Source organism: Neovison vison, chromosome 5, assembly GCF_020171115.1.
Source record: "Neovison vison isolate M4711 chromosome 5, ASM_NN_V1, whole genome shotgun sequence".
NCBI lineage: Eukaryota > Metazoa > Chordata > Mammalia > Carnivora > Mustelidae > Neogale > Neogale vison.
Genome location: NC_058095.1, coordinates 2496332 through 2516160, shown reverse-complemented (window position 1 = coordinate 2516160; position 19829 = coordinate 2496332).

Here is a 19829-nt window from a genome sequence, read left to right as displayed (position 1 = left end):
GATTAATCATTTTTTGAAGTAAGCTCTACACCCAGCGTGGGGCTTGAACTCATGACCCTGACTGAGATCGAGAGTCACAGGTGCTACGGACCGAGCCGGCCGGGCGCTCCCCCGCAGAGCGAATGTAGGTGTCGTGCCCGCAGCCCTTACGTCATGAGTGGCCCAGGAACTGGAGGAAGTGCCCTCCCCGTGTTAAAAACGCACCGAATTCAGCGCAGAGGTCGCTCGCATCGCCCCGAGCAAAGAACCGGACACACTCCTCTCTCATGGTTTTTGTTGTTGTTGTTGTTGTTTTAAGATTTTATTTATTTGACAGAGAGCACGCACGCGCACACGCACGCAGAAGCAGGAGGAGCAGCAGAGGGGGAAGCAGGCCCCCCGCGGAGTAGTGAGCCCCATCCCAGGACCCTGAGATCAGGATCTGAGCTGAAGGCGGATGTTTTCACCGCATGAGCCACGCAGGTGCCCCTCTCTCGGTCGTTTTGGTGGTCGTCGGCGGTGAAAGTGCCAACCAACGCGGGTTCCGGCGCTGCACCGGCCTGATGACCGCAGGCGAGGCCTCTGCTCATCCGAGAGTCCGGCAAAAAGTCAGGGAGAACTTCTGTGAGCCCATCGGTCACACAGAGTTCACAGTAAAGAACGCTGTCTTCGGGGCGCCCGGAGGGCTCAGTCACTTGAGCATCTGCCTTTGACTCAGGTCATGATCCCAGGGTCTTGGGATCTAGCCCGGGGTGGGGGGGGGCTCTCCGCTCGGTGGGGAGCCTGCTTCTCCCTCTTCCTCTGCTGCTCCCCCTGCCTGTGCGCGCTCTCTCTCTCTGACTAATAAAGCAATAAATAAGGAATCTTAAAAAGGGAGAATATTGTATGGTTTTTAAAATGTTTTTTAAACATTTTAAGGGTTTAATTTATTTATTTGACAGAGATCACAAGTAGGCAGAGAGGCAGGCAGAGGGGGGGGGATGCAGGCTCCCCAGGGAGCAGAGAGCCCGACGTGGGGCTCAATCCCAGGACCCTGAGATCATGACCTGAGCTGAAGGCAGAGGCTTTAACCCACTGAGCCACCCAGGTGCCCGGAATATTGCACGTTTTATTATGATGTGTAAATTACACGATACGCGTCCTTTCTATCACTCACACACATATTCCTTCTCGAGAGCGGTTTGGGAGTCTGCTGACTGTTTACCGGCACCTCCAACAGGAAAGCATTTGGATCGCTATGAGCCAATGGAATATATTAGATAAAATGAGGCACTGTCTCAGCTCCACAGGTAGCCCTTAAGAAGGCAGGGAGGCAGGAGGAGAACCACTGGCCCGGGGCTCATGGGTGGCGAGAGCCGGGCACCGGTGCGCCATACGCGGGCACGGGGGAGCTATGGGGCCCAGCAAGGCACTGGGAGGCCCGACCTGTTGGATGAGGCCATACTGAAGGGGCAAGCAGGCCTGTGCATGGGGAACCTTTGGGCCCCTTAAACCCCCCCCCCCAGGGACACATAGACTACACCAGTCCCCAGGATGCCAGGCCTCTGAGGCGTTGTCCTGAGGGCAAATGGCTCCAGGGCCCTGGACAAAGGCCTCGTTATCCTCGGGGCTGCCCTGTGCTATTCTCTCTCTCTGTGCTCCCAGCTGGCGAGGGGACCTTGTATCCCAGGACGGCTCACATCCACTCCTCCGGCCTCTGTATCCACTAAACCCCTACAAGGGGCTGGTCCAGCCCCAGCCCTGACCTTCTTGCTGGAGGGAAAGAATTCTCCTTTTGTTTTGTTTTGTTCTTTACTCGCGTTTGCGTAAAAGACTCTTCCACTGGGTGGTCAGAGAAGGCCTCGCTGAGCAAATTGCATATGAATTATGACCTGCACGTTGAGGATGAGCCAGCCTTGTAAAGATAGGGGGAGGGTTTGTTCCAGGGAGAGGGACAGCAGGTGCAAAGGCCCTGAGGCAAGCACGTGTTCAAGGGCCAGAATGAAGGCAGGGGTGGGGACGGTGTGAGCGGAGGGAGTGGGGTGATGAGTGGATTCTGAAGGATGAAGGGAGTTTGCGCGGAAGGCTGGGACTGAGTTTGCATTTGATCTAATTGACCTAATCGGTCCAGTCACTATGGAGGCCTTCGGAGGTTTGGAGCAGGGGAGTGGGGAGACTTTTATGTCCTGGTCAGATAACAGGTTCAGACCGGGCCAGAGGACGAGTTCCTTGGATGTGAGGAGGCACCTGAAGGACGGGGCTTCCAGGGCTTTCTCTCCACCTGGTTTCCTTTGAGAAGCATCTCAGACGCCCCATCGTCCCTCCAAGCACATGGACGTGAAGAGTCCAACACGGAAACTAGAGCCTAGAGCTAAAGAATGCAGATTCCGGGAGCCAGACTGCGGGCCCGTGCCTCCCCAGAGGACATTCGCTGTCCTCTGACCTTGCGCCACTGACTCCTTGCCCTGTGCCTCCGTGTCTCCGTGCTGAGAAGCAGGCTGGTGAAAAAATGCTTGATGGGCAGTGCTGGAGGCTGAGTGGGTGGACAGGCCAGGAACTTCCCGCACCTGTCAGGAGTGAGGCACAATGCTCGGTCATTATTAGTTAGTTTTACTGTTTTTATGGTCGTGGTGAGGACGGGGAGGCCCCCAGGCAACCAAGCCCAGATCGGAGCCCCTGCTCAGCATGAGGGTTCCCGGGGTCAGGGAAGCTGAGCACACCTGTCTGGAGGCTGGCGAGGCCTGAGCTGCACCCCCTTGTTCTGGAGGAAGGCTTTCATCTTCAGTTGGCGTTCACTCTCTCCGGGATCTGTATGGTCCCAGGACGCCCTGGGTTCCTGGATATGAGCCCATCTCGGCCTAGGCAGCCCTGGGCAGAGCAGGCACAGGGTGGCCATGGGGCCCGGGAAGGCACAGGGGGACCTGGCCTGCTGGATGGGGCCATAAGGAAGAAAGCACTTGGGCCTGTTGGTGGACCGACCGCAGCCCCCTCATCAGGAGCCACATCAGGAGTGGGGCACCTGTGTCATCTGCCTGGGGTCTTCAGCTCACTGTGTGGGAAGCGGAGCTTTTAACAGCAAGCCTGGTGTCAGCTTTGGGCCCATGGGACGGCCTGGGTGGCTTGGGTGGCAGGGCTGTGTCAATGCACAACCTGGTCCCTGGCTAGAAGAGAAAAGGGGGGTGCTAAGAACCCACAAGAGCTGGACCAGGTGACTCCCAGCTACGGGGAGACACTTGCTGGCCCGCGGCAGGGACCGGGCCCACTGTGTTGTGTGCCTGGGGTGGCAGCGCGTCATTCAGTTCGTGTCCAACGCTGAGATCTACGCCACATCCTTCTCTCACAGAGGGAGAAACCGGGGTTCTAGCTGGATGTGTGGTGCTGCAGGGCTGGGACCCAACCTAGGGTGCCCCACCCCAGATGAGCCCTCACCCTTCCAGCTGGAAGGCGTGCTCCACGGGGCTCTCTTTCCTTCTCTGGCCCTTCACGCCTGTGGCCAGCCCTGGGGAGAGCCTGGGGTTTGTGGGGCGTGGTCCGGAGGGAATAAAACAGACGCCGGTTCTGGTCGTCACAGAGCGTGGAGCCGGGGAGCTCCCGTGATTCAAGGCCACTGCTCGAGGTGGTCACTGTTGCCCTTGGCTCTGGGGGGGAAACTGAGGCAAAGAGAGTTGAACACTAGGCAACAGGGTGTGAGCGGTGTTTCCTGCTCATGAGATGGGTGAGAATTTGGGCTGGGGCGGGGGCCCACGGGTAGTCTCTATGGGTGGAATAGTAGCTCCCAACATGTGAACTTATTTTGGATTGAGGGTCTTTAGAGATGTAATTAAGGTAAAGATCCTGGAGATCATCCTGGTTGGGGGAAGGGCTACCTCCCATGACAAGTGTCCTCGTAAGAGACAAGGAGAAGATGCACACGGACGTTCTCGAATCTGCAGGGGAAGGCACCTGGGTCAGGCAGACTGGGGACGCCTGAGCCACGAGAATCCGAGGGAGGCACAGAGGCGTCCTGCCCGGGAGCGGGCATGGGGAGCACAGCCCTAGGGACGCCTTTCTGACTTCCGTTCTCTAGAACTCCGAGACACTAAACTGCTATTAGTTTTAAGCCCCTGGGTTTGGTGTGGAGCTGGGATTTGACCCTGGGGGTGCCCGCCACAAAGCCTCAGTTCTCCCGGATCTGAGCTAGGAGTCCAGCCTCTTTTTTTCTTTTCTCTCTTTCTTTTCTTTAAGATTTTATTTATTTGACAGACAGAGATCACAAATAGGCAGAGAGGCAGGCAGAGAGAGAGGAAGGGAAGCAGGCTCCCCGACGAGCAGAGAGCCCAATGCGAAGCTCGATCCCAGGACCCTGAGATCATGACCTGAGCCAAAGGCAGAGGCTTTAACCCACTGAGCCACCCAGGTGCCCCCCCCCGCCTCCTTTTCTGATTGGTAGAAGGGCGGCCAATCACTGCACACCATTCAGTACTCCTGCCCAGCCTGGGAGACCTCCTTCACTGTCCCTTTTATAGGTGAGGGGACTATGCCTGGCCCTGAGAACGTGGAGACTCACGGAAGGGTCTTTCCAGAGAATGGGCAGGATAAGACGAGGGAGTCAGGAAGTGGAGGCACAGTCCTTCAGAACCCTAAACGCATGTGTCGAGAGAAAGGTCTGGAAACATAGTTTTCTTGGGGTTGCTCTTGGCTCTTCCCTCCTGCCCTGGGTCCTGCCCTCATCTCCACATGGCTGGGTTAGGGCAAGTGCCATTGCTCTGGCCCCTTTGCTTCTCGTCTTCCCTGGTGAATCTGTCCCAAATACCATTTTGTTGCTGCTTGATGTCCACACCTCCCAGTCCCTCTGGGCTGGGCACCGGCACCCACCTGCTGCCTGGCCCTCCCTCTTCGGTCCCGTCCATCCCCCTGCTCCCCCAGCGAAGCCCCCTCCCAGTGGGGCAGCCTCCCCACCCTCCCCACCCTCCCCACCACTCCAATTTGGGCCCTGACCTGCTCAGGCCGTGCGCCCTCCCGATCAGGGCAAGGAGAGTGGGCATGGACGTTTCCGGAGGTCGCCCTGCATCCCGGGCCTGGCCTGGGACCCTTCACTCCCACCGACACTCCTCCTAAGAGCCATGACCTTTAATCTCCCCACTCCCCAGAAAGCCCAGGCTGACCAAGTGACCTCACAGGGCAGCTGAGGGTCAGCCTTCAGGCTGCAAACCCACCTCCCAGCTCTGTGCTCCCCGCAGTCACTGAGCGTGCCTACTGTGTGCCAGGCACACTACGTGCCCACCCCGGCCGAACCCCCTGCTCCGTGGCCCGCCCCGGGGAAGACGCTGCCTCATGGGCGTCCCTCCCCTGCGCACTCCGGGTCAGCCCTCACACCTGCCCTCTGCTGAGCCCTCATCACGGCCGTGGGGGCCGATGGAACTCTTCCACCTGGCAGGCAGGTAGGCACACGTGGGCAGCTCTGGAAGAGATGCGTTAAATGAGAAGTAAACATTGGTGTTGACCTCGAGGGCTGGGTGCCAAACGCATGCGTGGGGGGCCACCGTGCCGCTCCTTCCAGGCTCCCAAGGGCCCCCGGGGGAGTGGGGCTCAGAGAGGCCCCATGAATCGCTCATGGTCCCTTAGCAGATGGGAGCCACGGGGCGCTCTGCTTCCCCCACGAGCTTCTGGAGCTCCGGGGGACATTCCGCCTTATGGTGAGGTTCAAAGTCGGCATCCTACTGGAAGGATACCACGCGGCCTCCTCCGCAAAGTTTCCGGGTGGCCACGTTAAGAAAGTGAAAAGAGGGGCATCTGGGTGGCTTAGTCGGCTCAGTCTCCCACTCTTGATTTCGGCTCAGGTCATGATCTCAGGGATGCGGGATCAGCCCTGGGCAGGGAGCCGGCTTGAGATATTCTCTGTCTCTCTCTAATAAACTAATAATAAAAATAATTTAAAAATTGTTTAAAAAGTGAAAAGAAGGGGTGCCTGGGCAGCTAAGTCAGTTAGGCATCTGCCTTAGGCTCAGGTCATGATCCTGGGGTCCTGGGATGGAGCCCTGAGTGGGGCTCCCTGTTCAGCGGATCAGGGAGTGGGTCACTCTCTCTCTCTCTTCCTCACTCTGTCTCAAGTAAATGAATAAAATCTTAAAAAAAAAAAGTGAAAAGAAACAGGTAAAATGAATTTTAATAATATCTTTTATTAGTCCAGTATATCTGTCATTCCAACACATGATCAATATAAAATTATTTTTTTTAAAGATTTTATTTATTTATTTGTCAGAGAGAAGGAGAGAGAGAGCACACAAGCAAACAGAGAGAGAAGCAGGCTCCCTGCCGAGCAAGGAACCCGATGCGGGACTCGATCCCAGGACGCTGGGATCATGACCCGAGCCAAAGGCAGCAGCTTAACCCACTGAGCCACCCAGGCGTCCCTAAAATTATTGTTTTTTTAATTTTAATTTTTAAGTTTAAATTCAATTAATTTGTACAAAATGTATTATCAGTTTCCGAGGTAGAGGTCAGTGATTGGTCCGTTGTGTTTAACACCCAGTGCTCGCCACGCCACATCCCCTCGGCAATGTCTGAACCCCAGATACGACGCCCCGCACCCCCACCCCTCCAGGAACCGTCTGTTTTTTCCTAGGATTAAGAGTCTCTTACGGTTTGTCTCCGGGCACAAAAACCGGTAGTGAGACATTCTACTTTATTTTTGTTGTTGTTGTTCTTGGTCTTGGAAATCTGGTGTGGATTGTGCACTGTGGGCACCTCTCCGTGGGCGGGCGACAGCTGCATGTGGCTCGTGGCCCCGCACGGGACAGCATGTCTGGGGCCAAGGGAGACCAAATTCCAGCTGAGCAAATCCCTCGGGAGTCTGGCCTGTTGCTGCCCGAAGCCGTTGCTCTGGCTTATGTCCTGGGGGCCTGAGGCAGTGCGCGGTGGGAGCAGGGGCTGGACCGGTGTCAGCGGCCACGCAGCCATCTGTCTGCCCGGTGTGGTCAGGACTGGCACAAGGTTTGGCGAGAAGGCTTCCTCGAGGCTGCCTCCAGCCCACCTCCCCTGGGAGGCCCACCCAGATCGACCTAGAAAATGCGATGAGGGCCAGCATGGGTGGTGGCCTTCACAGGCACCCTTGGGGCTGTTGACCTGGGCTCCGGATCTGGAAGGTCACATTCATAACCTGTACCCTGCACCTGCGGGCTCCCTCAAGCGGCCCCCGTCTGGGGACACGGAAGGTTCCCTGCATCCTAGGAGGCTCGTTGGCTGTCTGGTCGGGCTGGAGCTTGAGTTTCTTCTCCAGGCGCTGGTCAGGGCGTTGGTCACGGGCAGGAAGCTGCCGATGTCAGCGGGCCTGGGCAGACGCCTCTCTGAGATGTCTGCGGGCGCCTCCTGGAGCAGCTCCGGGCCAGCCGGCCTCCTCTCCCAGCGCCTGCGTACCATTTAAGTGGATGCTGTTTGCCGGCAGCGGGGGCAATTACAGGCTGCGTCCTCGAGGACGGTCTGCGCATGTGTCTCTCCGGGGGCGGCGGCCCGGCCGGGGCAGCCTCTCACTGAGATGGAAGCGCTGGGACTCTCGGCAGCCGGAGACACAGATGTCTCCCATCATGGGGCCGCGGGACCCGGCCATCTGTGGGCAGTCCTGGTGGTGCTGACCTCCCCGGCCATGAACTCTGCCCTCAGGATGTCTCATCCTGGGGTCCCTGTTCTTGTCCTCATCCCTCTTGCTTTGTTGTCTTTCCCGCCCTCCCCCCTTCCTGGGACTCCCCAGGCTGCTCCTGTGCGCTTCACTCGGGGGCTCCCATTCCGCGGCTGGCTTGCCCCGGTCCTGGTTTGACTCCTGCCTCCCCGCACTCACGTCCCCCCAGGATCGCAGGAAAGGACCTTGTTTGGACATTGGGTCTCTGCAGATGGAATCGGGTGAAGAGGAGGGTGTTGGGGGGCCCTTGGCACCCGGTGATGGGTGTCCTCATGAGAACAGAGATTTGGAAGCAGAGATACGGTGCAGGGGAGATGCACCTGGAATTTGGGAGCCCGAAGACCGCCAGCAGCCAGCGACGCTGGAAGAGGCAGAGCAGGGTTCTCCTCGGGAGCCTTCTGGGGGAGCACGGCCCTGCCCGCACACTGATTTCCGGCTTCTGGGCCCAGAACTGTGAGACGAGCAGTTTCTGCTCTGTCCCTACCTTTCACTCTGGTGTTACGGCCGCCCCGGGACACTCATCTAAGACCCCTTCGCTGGGTTGGGCCCCAGCACGATAGGAAGAGCACCCAGCTAGCTCCACGCTGGGGCACCCTCAAACCTCGGTGGGCCGCCCCTGAGCCCTGACTCTGTCTGCAGAAGCCCCCAGCTCGCACACACTTTCGGGGATCACGGTCCTCAAGATTCCAAGATTTCTTTGAGCTCACCCGATGCCGATCGCAGCTAAGCCGTGACCCTGTGCTTGATCAGCGGTGCCCCCCTCCCCGCTGGAGTCTGGGGAGAGACTGCTGGGGCAGCCGAGGCCGGGGTGGGTCCGAACGGGCAGACGAGAGCAGGTCACTGCCATGGGACGGACTGAATCTGTCCCCGCCCCAGTCGGGTGTGGTCAGAGGTCACAGGCTCTGGGAGCCACAGTGGCAGAGGGGGTGACGCCGGTCGAGCAGGGAGGCCAGCAGAGGGCACATGGTCTTGTGCAGGTGGAGCTGAGGCAGCCAGGGCAGGGGGAAAGGCTGACCGGCAGGTGCTTGGGAACCATCTGAGTCAGAGTCTTGGCCCCATCTGGATGGGGTGTGCGAAGTGGGGAGGGGTGGGGTGGGGTGGGGTGGGGTCCTGAAGCGGATGGGACGTGGCCCTGGGGCAGTGAGAAACGGGAGAGCAGGAAGCTCTCAGCACCGTGTTGCTGCCGTCCGCTGTCGTTTGTTCCAGAACATACTAAAGCCATAGACCAGGACGAAGTGCAAAAAGCAGAAAGAGGAACAAAAGACAGGGTCCAGAGGGACATGTGAGGGAGGGCAGCCGGCTCAGAGAGGGGGCAGAGGCCACCGTGAAAGGCCAGTGTAAGGAGAACAGGAGGCTCGTGGGTCCCAGAGGGGAGCTGAGGAGGGCCCTGGGGGCCAGCAGGGAACGTGAAAGAGCAGTGTCAGCAGCAGCGGCCAGCAGACAGGTGGTCACAGGACAGGATGCACATGCATGCACACACATACACACCTGCACGGATGTGTGCACACACGTACACACAGATAGTGCGCACACTCATGTACATGCACACACGCACGCACACACATGTGCACACACAAGCACACGGGCAGTAGGCAGTGACCATTCAGGACAGGCTGTCCATCCGGTGAGCGGAGGCTGCAGCCGGAGGGGCCACGGGGGTCAAGGGTGTGTGTGTATTTCATGACAGGAGGGGCGGGAGCAGGAGTTGGAATAGAGGAATTACAGAACGGGGGTGGGGGGTGCCGGGAGCTCGGATAGGGGGGTCCACTTTGGAAAAGAGGAGGGTGGCCAGTCCAGAGACAGGTGGGAAGGAGAAAGATGGGCAAGATGGTCTGGAACACCAGGAGGAACACCAGGGTATGGGGGAGGCGTCCATTCTGGCCATGGCTTTTCCAGAAATGCTGGAGACCAGGTCATCTGCAGGATGTTTGGGGGGAACAGGGCTATGCTCGGGTCACCAGGAGATTAGGGGGAGAATGGCTGCCCAGCAGGGAAGCTGGGCAGCATTAGCGTCTATAAGATCTACACTGTCCCCCGCAAAGACCTGAGACCTACGAGGGGCTGAGAGTCTGGCTGTCGCTGGGTCAGGCTGAGGTACACCTGCTTCTGCCACCCTCTCCTCGCTCAGGCTGCGGACAGATGGGAACTGAGCAGACTGGCGCTGTCTAGAGGCGTGCAAGTTTGCACACGTGCATCTTCTATGTGTGTGTGCATTTGCACAAAGAGGTACCTGGAGAGATGGTCACCCCCTTGTCACCAACTTTGGGCAGTAGTGTCTGGTGGTTTTTATTTTTCTCTTTTGAGCTTTTTTGGGGAGGGACAGGGGGAGAGAACCTCCAGCAGACTCTGAGCTAAGCAGAGAGCCCATTGCGGGGCTCGATCTCATGACCCCGAGATCATGACCTGAGCCAAAACGAAGAGTTGGACGCCTAACAGAACGAGCCACCCAGGTGCCCCGAAGACTTTGTTCTGGAGTAACCACTGTACCCAATGTGAGGCTGGAAATCACCACCCCAAGACAGAGTCACACGCTCTTCCGAATGAGCCCGCTGGGCGCCCTTCTCTTCTGAGCTTTTAAATTTAGTGTAAAACCACCACGCACTGATTTTCCCAAACACAATAAAGCAGTTAAAAAACCGTCCTCCACAGTGTCTGCTGTCTGGATGGAGCCGGAGGGAGAGCCTCTCGCTGCTGCTGACCATCTCAGGTCCCATCGGAGGGCCTGCCCCTTTGAGCCTCCTGGGTCCCAGGGTGCGGGTGAACTTGGGGGGCCAGGCAGTCAGCATCGTCCTCGATGCGTCACCGGCTGGAACCGTCCCCTCTCTGAGAAAACAGATGTCCCCTGTGGGAACACCACGTCCTTCCCGCCGCCCGCAGCCGGCCTCGCTCATGGCCTCGCCCCCCTTCCTTCCCTCCTCTCGCACAGACTCTGTCCTTGGCCTCTGGTCCCCGCTGCCTCCGCAGTCCACCCCCGCCCACAGGCTGACGCCGGGGCAGTCACCTCCCGTGACCCGCGACCCTCTCTCGCTGACCGCCCCGGCTCCTCCAGGGGCAGATTCGATTAGCCTGGGGTGGGGTCCGGGCCCCGAGATTGGACGAGAGCCCCTCAGGTGACCCTCACGTGCAGCCTGGGCTGAGGTCCTCCAAGCTCCTGGTCTCCCAGAAACTCCAACGGCTCCTGTGCTGAATCGGTGACTGCTGGTGGGTGTGTGCAGGGGGCCCCGAGGCCCACCGTCTGCGCGTTCCCGGGCCGAGAGTCCCACCCAGAAGCTCACCGCCTGGCAGAGTTCCTGAGAACCGAACCGTGGCAGGTGCATCCCCGTGGACTCTGAGCAGCCTGCCCAGCCTTCTGGAACCTGTCAGGTCATGGAAGCAGAAGGGCGTCCACACTGACTGCCCAGGGCAGGGGCCATGGGGGCAGCCATGGGCTCCCTCATTCTGGGCCTTTTCGGGGCACCTGAATGATCTCCCTCGTCCTCTCCAGACCGTAGATGGAGCGAGTGACACTCGCTGAGCAGGAGAGGAAGACATTTCTAGACTGATGCAGCCCCCCGCCCCCCAGCCAGAGGAGCCCCCCCAACCCGACGGACGTCTCCTAGGCTGGCGGTGGCCGTCCTCCCACGGACATCCTTGATGCCGCCCCCTTTCCCCAACCAGCTCCGTGGGGGGCGCTGCCAGACCTCCCTGCCGCTCGGGGGCGGCCTGTCAGGCGCGATCCTCGGGGTCTGGAGCTGGGGCGCCATGCGGGGCCCGCGCTGCTGCTCTGTCCCCGGGGCAGGCCCAGGTCGCGTGCGCACGGGGCACCTTCTGGGGGCGGGTCGCGGGCTTGTGAGAGGCTGGGTGAGGGTCGGCTGTTCGGCGGCCGGTGCAAATCCAGCCGGGGGCCGGGGGCCGGGCACGGGGCTCGCGGAGCCGTGGATTGTTGCTTCACGTCTCTTGGTCTCCTGCTTCCACACGGGGCAGGCCGGCTCGGTCGTGTCATGGGAACCGTGCGCAAGCCAAGGTCCTGCCTGCTTTTCTGGCCCTCACCTCTTGCCTTGCTTCATTCTCTGCCAAAGGCAGCGGGAGGGGTGTCTGTTCTCTGCATGGGAACCTTGAGCCACACAGCTTTTAGCCCGGGTCACCTCCAGTCCCACGTCCTGGGACCCTTATTCAAGCTCTCATTCACCCGGGACCCCCAGCTCCAAGGGACGGGTCTGCATTCCCCCATGGTAGTGGGATTGGGGCGGGATGCATTAAAAAAAAAAAGGTAGACCCCGAGTGGGGACCTAGAAACCTCAGTATGTCCACTCACCGGCGAAGGCGGCATAACCCAGCCGCACAGAGAACAGCCGTGAGGGGAGCGCGGCCGTGCCGAGGGACCGCGGGAGTCAGGGCGGACGGCGCCTTGCTACATCCATGTTCACCCATTTTCCTCCCGGGAGGCCGACAGTGCTCCCTCGGACTTTACAGGCTCTTTACCGTGCAGCTCGCGGAAGCAGGGGAGGGAGACACAGACGTGAGGATGGCCGTTGGGGGCGGCCGTGCAGAGGCAGTACTGACGGGCAAACAGCGAGGGAGGTTAGGAAACCATGCAAACAAAATGTGAGGCTCTGAAATGTGGCGGGAGGAGGGGGGCGGGCCTCGGTGGGGGAGCACGGAGTGACCCCCCCCAGCACCCGGGGCCCTGAGGTCACCAGCACCAGGGCCCCACCCTGATGGGCTGTGGATGCCCACAGCTCAGACTCCCCAGAGACGGGGTCAAGCCCGCTGGCGGCCTGGGCTGGGGGCGGGGGGCGCACCTGCGGCTTCAGAAGGCGTTTGAGATGCGTCAGGACGAGAGGGTGACACGTGAAGGTTCTCCCTTCTTTCACCCGGCACCCCTTAACAATGCAGCAGCAACGGAAAAGCAGTTTCCACATGAGTGATTGTTTTAAAAATAGTTTTTAAATCAAGTGAGACGTGTTCCCTGAAAAAAGGTTAGGAAAAAATTTGTTTGACGTTGGAAAATTTTTAAAAGTGGAAGAAAGAAATAAAAATTGCCTCTAAGCCTGGGGTCCAGGGGGCGTCACGGCAGATCGGTTGGAGCTCGCCGGCCACCCCCCACCCCACGCTCCCCCCCCGGCCCCCCACAGGGCTGCCCATCCCCCGGGGTCCATCTCAGCCTCTGCCAGGACCGCGTCTGGGCTGCTGTCTCTCTTTATGTGAATATACATTAAAATTTAAAAACAAGTAATGATGACAGTGTATTTATAGATCTGTATCCTGCTTTTCTCTTAACTTTCTTATCTCGCCGCTTCCCATCAGAGGATTGAAGGCACCAAAACCAAACCCCATGTTACTGGATATCCTTCAATTAAGATCGCCAGATTTTGCAGATAAAAATACAGAACACCCAGTTTAATTTGAGTTTCAGATAAACAGTGACATGCAAATTTGGGACATAGTTATAACTGAAAAATGATTCGTTATGTATCTGACATTCCAACTTAACTGTGTCCTATATTTCGTCTGGCAGCCCTACCTTCTGGGTGCAGAGTGGCTTTGGACACTGGGGGTTCAGGCATCCTGGAGGGACTGGTCTGCTCGCACCTGGAGGGACTGGTCTGTACATACCTTCGGGGACTGGTCTGCTCACATCTGGAGGACGGAGTCTGCCTGGATCATTCCCGACACCAGGTGATACTTTGCTGTGGCCGTGTGCCCGACAACCGGCCCGGTAGCAGGTCCGGTTCATTGACCCTCCACAAGAGCTGCGGAGCCCATTTTGCTGAACAGGAAGTAATTGTCCAAGGACGTGACTGAGCTAAGCGACTGCCCAGGACCCCTAGCCGGGAAGAAGGTTTGGGTCCGGGTCTGCCCACCTGGGCTCTGCTTGGCTTGGGCTGAAGAGGTGGCTAAGCCAGGTGGCCAGGGACCGGAGCGGCCCGGACCAGGCTTCAGGGAGCAGATGCCCCCTTCCCGGGGACCCTCCTCCCCTGGAGGGTGGGCTTGGGCCTCGGAACTGGCGGGAGGCCTCTGGTGACCTCCCGGAACCCGAACAGCCAGATGGAAGCCACGGGCTGCTCAGGCTGTCGGACTTTCAAACTGCGGGCTGCAATCTCCTCTGAGCCCTCAAGGGCTTCTTTAAATGCAGGCAAAGCTCCGACTCCTGGCGGGAGAGGTGAAGCGCCAGGAATGGAAGGTCAACTATGGGCTTCAGGAAGGGGATGGGGCTCTGGCCCCGGCCTGTCACTCCGCTCTCCGGGGCCCTGCGGCCCTCACCCTGCGGCCCACCAAGCAGACCCCCACCCCCGTGTTCGCTCTCCCCCTGCTCTCTGGTCCTCAGCGACGCCCTTAAACCCAGATGCACCTGGGGATCACGCACAGAGAAGCGGGTACAGCGTGGGCTGGGAAGGCCTGGGAGGCTGCATTTGAAGCATTTGGGAGGTTCTGAGGCAGACCAGAGTCCCCCCGAAGCCCTTGTCCCCGAGACCCCATGGAGAGCAAACCCGGACCGGGACTGAGAAAAGGAAGGGGGGGTGACCTCCCTACCGCCACTCCCCTGCCCATCCCCCTCTTTCCCACCCCCTTTCTCCCACGGGTCCCACCAGGGGCCGCGCCCATCTCCCCGGCCGAGGGCAGCAGAGACCCTTGTGTTCCGGGTGCAGCTGGCAGACGGGCCCAGGGAAGGGGAGGCCGAGACCAGCGTGTCTCAGTCAGCCCACCGGCTGTGCAGGGGCCAGGCCAGAGGTTAGGAGTGCAGTTCCCAGGAAGGAACCTGGGGAGTGGGCTTCAGCGGCCCCAGACCCTGGCCGTGTCCCCAGGCCATCTGCGGGGACCAAGAGTCCGGGGTGGGAAAGGGGAGGAAGTGGACCCCTGCTGGCCTCTGCCTGCCCCTGCCTTCTTGGCCTTTGTCCCATTTAGTGCTGTGAGGTCATTGTTATCGGCCCATTTCACAGAGCGGAAAGCAGGCCTGGGGGTGTCAGTTTTCAGACACCGGACCCCATCTGCCATTCCGCAGGAATCCGGCTGGCGGCCTCCGGTGCCTGGTGTTCCGGTGAAAATGGAAATGCAAGACTCTTCCTCCTGGAGGATCCTTCCGGACTGGGTCTGGGAAGGGTCTGAAGTTCATAGTTTCATAGTTTTACAGCTCCCCACATTTAGGGCCTCCCGTGATCTTTGCCCACGACACACAAGCTGGAAAAACCTGGCGGCAGCAGGATTTGAACGGAGGGCCATTGGTCTCAGCTCTGCCTTAGCACAGGTGCCTCTGGGGCAGGGATGCGGACAGCTCCGGGCAGGGCGGGTGGAGGAGGGCAGGGAGGGCGGGAGGGCTCGTTGCTGGCTCCCTGCTGCTGCCCGACACTTGCCCTGGTCTCTCCCTACTCCTCAGGACGTCCCTGGCGGGCAGGGGCCGTGGCTCCCCATTCACAGATGAGCACGCGGACGCCCGGGCACGCCGGGTAACTTGGGGTGGCCCAGGTGGCCATGACCCCGGAGCCTGGAGCGGGGTCCTGGGCCAGCCCAGAATCACGGGGAGCTTTAAAATCATACCATGACCAGGGGCCGCCCAGACCATTTGCATCAGAATCCGGGGTGGGGGCAGTTCGTACAGAATCGTCAGGGCGGTTGTGACGCACTCAGGGCAGTGAACTGTGGTTCAGAGGAGCGAGAGAAGCCGTCCCGAGCCGGCCTGGAGGCCGAAGCCGGGCTAAAGGACCCCAGGTGGCCTCCTCGGCCGGGACTCTGCCGTTCTGGCCGGCCCAGGGCTGGGGAGTTCCGCACACTGGAAAGATCAGTCGGAAAACCAGGGGACCTCTGCCCTGAAGCCATCCGGGCCTTGGGTGCGGCCGATACCTTCTCCTTTCTCTTGGCACACACCCCTGCCCCCACCTCCTGGCCCCGGTCGGGGGATCCCCCAGTCGGCACCCCCAAGGGTCTGGATGCTGGGTTCTGCAGGCGCAGTGTGGGACACACAGTGCTGGTCCTCACCCAGTGTAGACACAGTCCCTAACAGAAACCTAGATCCTCCTGTGCTGCCTCCCGGGACGGGGTGGGGCTCCAGGACCACAACCTCCCTGCTGTATGTTCAACAGGGCCGTGCACCCCCCCACCCCCCACCCTCTTGTCAGCCTTCAGCAGGCACAGGTAATGACTGTTCCCCCGGCCCCTGCCGGCCTCCTGGGTGCCCGGGCTGCTGGACATGCTGGGGCAGGGCACAGGATGGCTTCCCCAGAGACGGCAGCCCGGCCTTGCTTCCTCCCCCCACCAGAGTACCTGCAGCCCGGTCCCCTGGCCGGGCCCGCGTGCGGTGCCCTCTGGGATCCTCTGCCCGGATTTGAGCTGAATCGCGGGTGGAAGCCTCAGGCAGGAAGGACAGAAGGACGGACAAGGAAGGGAGGGAAGAGCTCGGGATGAGGAGTCGGAGGTGGGGACATGGGGGTGGGGTGTGGAGCGGGACAGGAGCACACGCGGATCGGATCGCGGAACCGAAATGCAGCCCAGTCCGGGGGGATTTTGGTTTGGTTTCGTTCATTGTTTATTTTTTTAAATGAGCTTTTTATGCTGAGATACTCGTAGATTCACGTGCCATTGTCAGAAACAACAGCGATTCCAGGCACCTGCGACCCCGTGTTGCCCAGTGGAGACGCGTGTCGGTGCAGCCTACAAAACCACAGCGAGACACGGCTGTCGGGATGAGGCACCGATCCTGCTGACGCTTCCTGGTCGGCTGTACTCGCATGTGTGTGCGTGGGGGCGAGTCTGTGTGCATGTGTTCCGTGTACAGGCTGCTGTCGCCCACGGGGGTCACGGATCCCCTCCACAGCCTGGACGTGGACCGGTTCCAGCGCTGCCAGGACCTCCCGTGCCTCCACACCACCTGCATCCGACCCCCTCCACCAGGATTGCTGATCTGCTCTCCGTTGTCTCAAGAAAACTACGTAAATGTGTGAAAGGACCACAGTTGACCTACTTGTCGGCCAAAGGTCCTCCGAGTGTGCCCAGGGTTTGGCTGTTAGGACCGAGGTGGCCGGTGCGTGTGTGACCATAAGCTTCCGCATCCGGATGAAGGCTGGAGGGAGCAGTGGCTGAGCCCCGTGGTGGTTGCCTGTTCAGTTTTTTTTTGTTTTTTTTTTTTTAGTAATTTCTACACCCCACGTGGAGCTTGAACACACGACCCTGAGATCAAGAGCGGCAGGCTCCTCCAACCGAGCCAGCGGGGCAGACACCCCGCATACCCCATTTTGGAAGCAGCTGCCAAGCCGTTTTTCCGAGGATCGGCACCATTCTCCGTTCCCATCGGTGCTCCCTGAGGGGTCCCGCTTCTCTGTGTCTTCGCCAGCATTTGGCATGGTCCCCACTTTTTACTTGAACCTTTCCGACAGGTGTGTGGTGATATCTCATTGTGGTTTTAATTCGCATTCACCTAACGGCTCACGAAGCTGAGCGCCCGTCCACGAGGTCGTTGGCCATGTGTGCCCGCCCTCTTCTGTGAAGGGTCATTGCTGAGCCTGCGGTGAGTTTTTTGGGAACAGCGTGTCACTGGGTCATCTCTTCCTTTTAAGTGGTGTTTTTAAATCATTTACATTTAAGGGAACTTCTCCAGTGTTGGGATTTAAGTCTGCTGTTTTCGTGCTGGTTTTCTATTGTTTCCTCGGTTTCTCTTTCCTCGCCTTCCCGTGGATTGCCTGGACATTTGGATTCCATCCTGATCGATTCACAGCCGTGTGGGGTGTATCTGTCTGCAGTGGTCCTCACGGTCGCCCTGGGTGTGACAGCCCGTGTCATCTACCACATTGGCTGCCAACCACTTGGAGGGACAGGTGGACGACACTCTCGCTGTAGGTCCCTTTACCTTTCTGACTTTCAGACAATTTTTAGATAGGCTCGGGGAGGAGGGCGTCTGCGAACGCAGGAGTTCATTGACAGGGAGAATGCTGGTGTGCGGCGGTGCCCCCAGCGGCCCCCTCCCGTCCCCAGACTGTGCAGCATGGCCAGAGTTGCCTGTGGCGATTCCTCCTGGCTCAGCTCTGCCAGGCACCACGTGCGGGCGTCCCCTGCAGTGCCAGGCCAAACCAGCCCCCACCAACCCCAGAACCTTCTCCAATTAAGGTCTTCAGAGTCTCAGGAGGGGGAGACGTAAAAAGAAGTTTCCCATTTGACGTGTTAACACTGTTCACCCAAAACGGCCCTGTGAGACATCTGGCAGGGAAGAAATTGGCATCAGAGCTCCTAGAAGGGATGCTGGCAGGGGAGAGGCAGCAGGGCCCAGCCCCGTTTGCTCACCTGCTGGCCTAACCCTGCTGTTTGCAGGCAGCAGGGAGGGTGGAAACGAGGTGTGGTGGCCAGGGGTGCTGGGGTGTGGGGGGCAGGAGCCCCGGGGCCTCACCGTGTAGGTGCCAGGACGCAGCGGAGGCTGTCACAGCAGGCCGGGGGTCCCCAAGGCCCTTTCCAGGATCTGTGTTGGCTGGCCTGTCCACCCAGAGCCCACCTGCCTGCCTCTGCTTTCCGGGGCCTCCAGCCCAAACCCCGCCCACGTCCTGGGTCCTCCTGCTCGGTTGTCCCCAGGAACAGGGAACGTGCCCTTCTCCCCGCAGCATGCATGGATGCTTGTGTACGTGTGTATGTGAGTACGACGCGTGTGCGTATGTGTACATGCATGGACGTGTGAGCTTACGCATGTGTGCATTGTATGGGCGCACGGCCCGTGGGTGTGTGCGTGTATGAGGTGCGCGTGCGTGTGCAGGCAGGATGCGTGCGGGAGGACGTGTGTGCTTGCGTGTGCACTTATGCGTGTGCGATGCACGTGTATGACCCGTCAGCCTCCGGCATCACGGGAGGCAGATCCACAGCAAGAACCAGGAATGAACCGGAAACGAGCGGAGCGTGCGTCTTTGGGGGGGCGATCCCGTCCACTGAAGTACCTTCACGCCACGGCCACGGCAGCACGGCCGGGGAGGGACTTCGTGGGTGTCCACTGAGACCGGCGATGGCCGTCAGATCCTGCGTCAAGGGGAACAAAGCCCAACAGACAGAGGGCACGCGGCCTGATCCCCATGCAAGCCTCCCCCCACAGGCCTGTCTTGTGTGAAGTTCCCAGACCGGCCGCTGACTCTGGAGACCTGAGGGGACACGGGAATGCGGGGAGGTGGGGGACGCGATAGGGGTTTCTTGTCGTTGACTTCTGCGTGGTCCCACTTGTTAAAGGGAGGGTGTCTTCCTTGTAAAAACTCTATCAATGTGCAGCCAGCATTCAAGACAAGCGTGCAGGGGTGCCTAGGTGGCTCAGTGGGTTAAGCGTCTGCCTTTGGCTCAGGTCATGATCCTGGGGTCCCGGGATCGAGCCGCAGATGGGGTCTCGGTCAGCAGGGAGCCTGCTTCTCCCTCTCTCTCTGCCTGCGTCTCTGCCTATTTGTGTTCTCTCTCCACCTCTCCAATAAATAAACAAAAGCTTTAAAAAGACAAAGACGCGTGTAAAGGGTAAAGTTTGATAAGCCTCGGCTGCGTGTTCACCCGTGCAACACATCCTGTGTTCACCTGTGAACACATCCATCGCCCCGACGTTTCCGGTCCGGCCCCTCAGCCCCCAAGCCGTCCCCAGGCAGCCCCCGGTCTGCTTGCTGTCACCACAGATCTGTTTGCGTTTTGTGTCTTGTGTGCGGATGGAAGCCTCCCGAGTGTCCTCTGCCAGGCCTGGCTTCTCTCACGCGGCCCGATCTGGCCTCCCGCGCTGGGGAAACGGCGGGCCGCTGCGTGGAAATAACTCGGTTTGTCTCCCCGCTCAGCCGGGGTGGCTGGTTTCCAGTTTCGGGCTGTTATAAATACACTGCTAGGGACCCGCGTGGGCAGGAGTCTGTGCAAACTTACACCTCCCCTTGAAGATCTGGGGACAGAAGGGCCACGTCCCGCCACGGCGGGTCTCTAACGTCTTCAGAAGCCGCCGCGCGTCCCAAAGCCACGGTGGGGATTCGAGTCCAGCACCCGGCACGGCCAGACCTCGCGCTGCCGTCGAACAGGTGTGCGGTGGGATCTGACTGTGGGTTGCGCTTGCGTTTCTCTGGTGACAGTGACCTTCCACACCTTAGCAGGCCCTCACTGGCCCTCCCTGCATCTTCTCTGACGAGGGGTCCGTTGGAGTCTTCCTTGGGGGCGCTCTGGGCGGGCCGGGCGGAGAGGGCTGCTCTTACCTAGTGAATTTTGAGACTTGTCTTCACGTTCTCCCGACACATACTATTGGATGTCTGGTTTACAGATA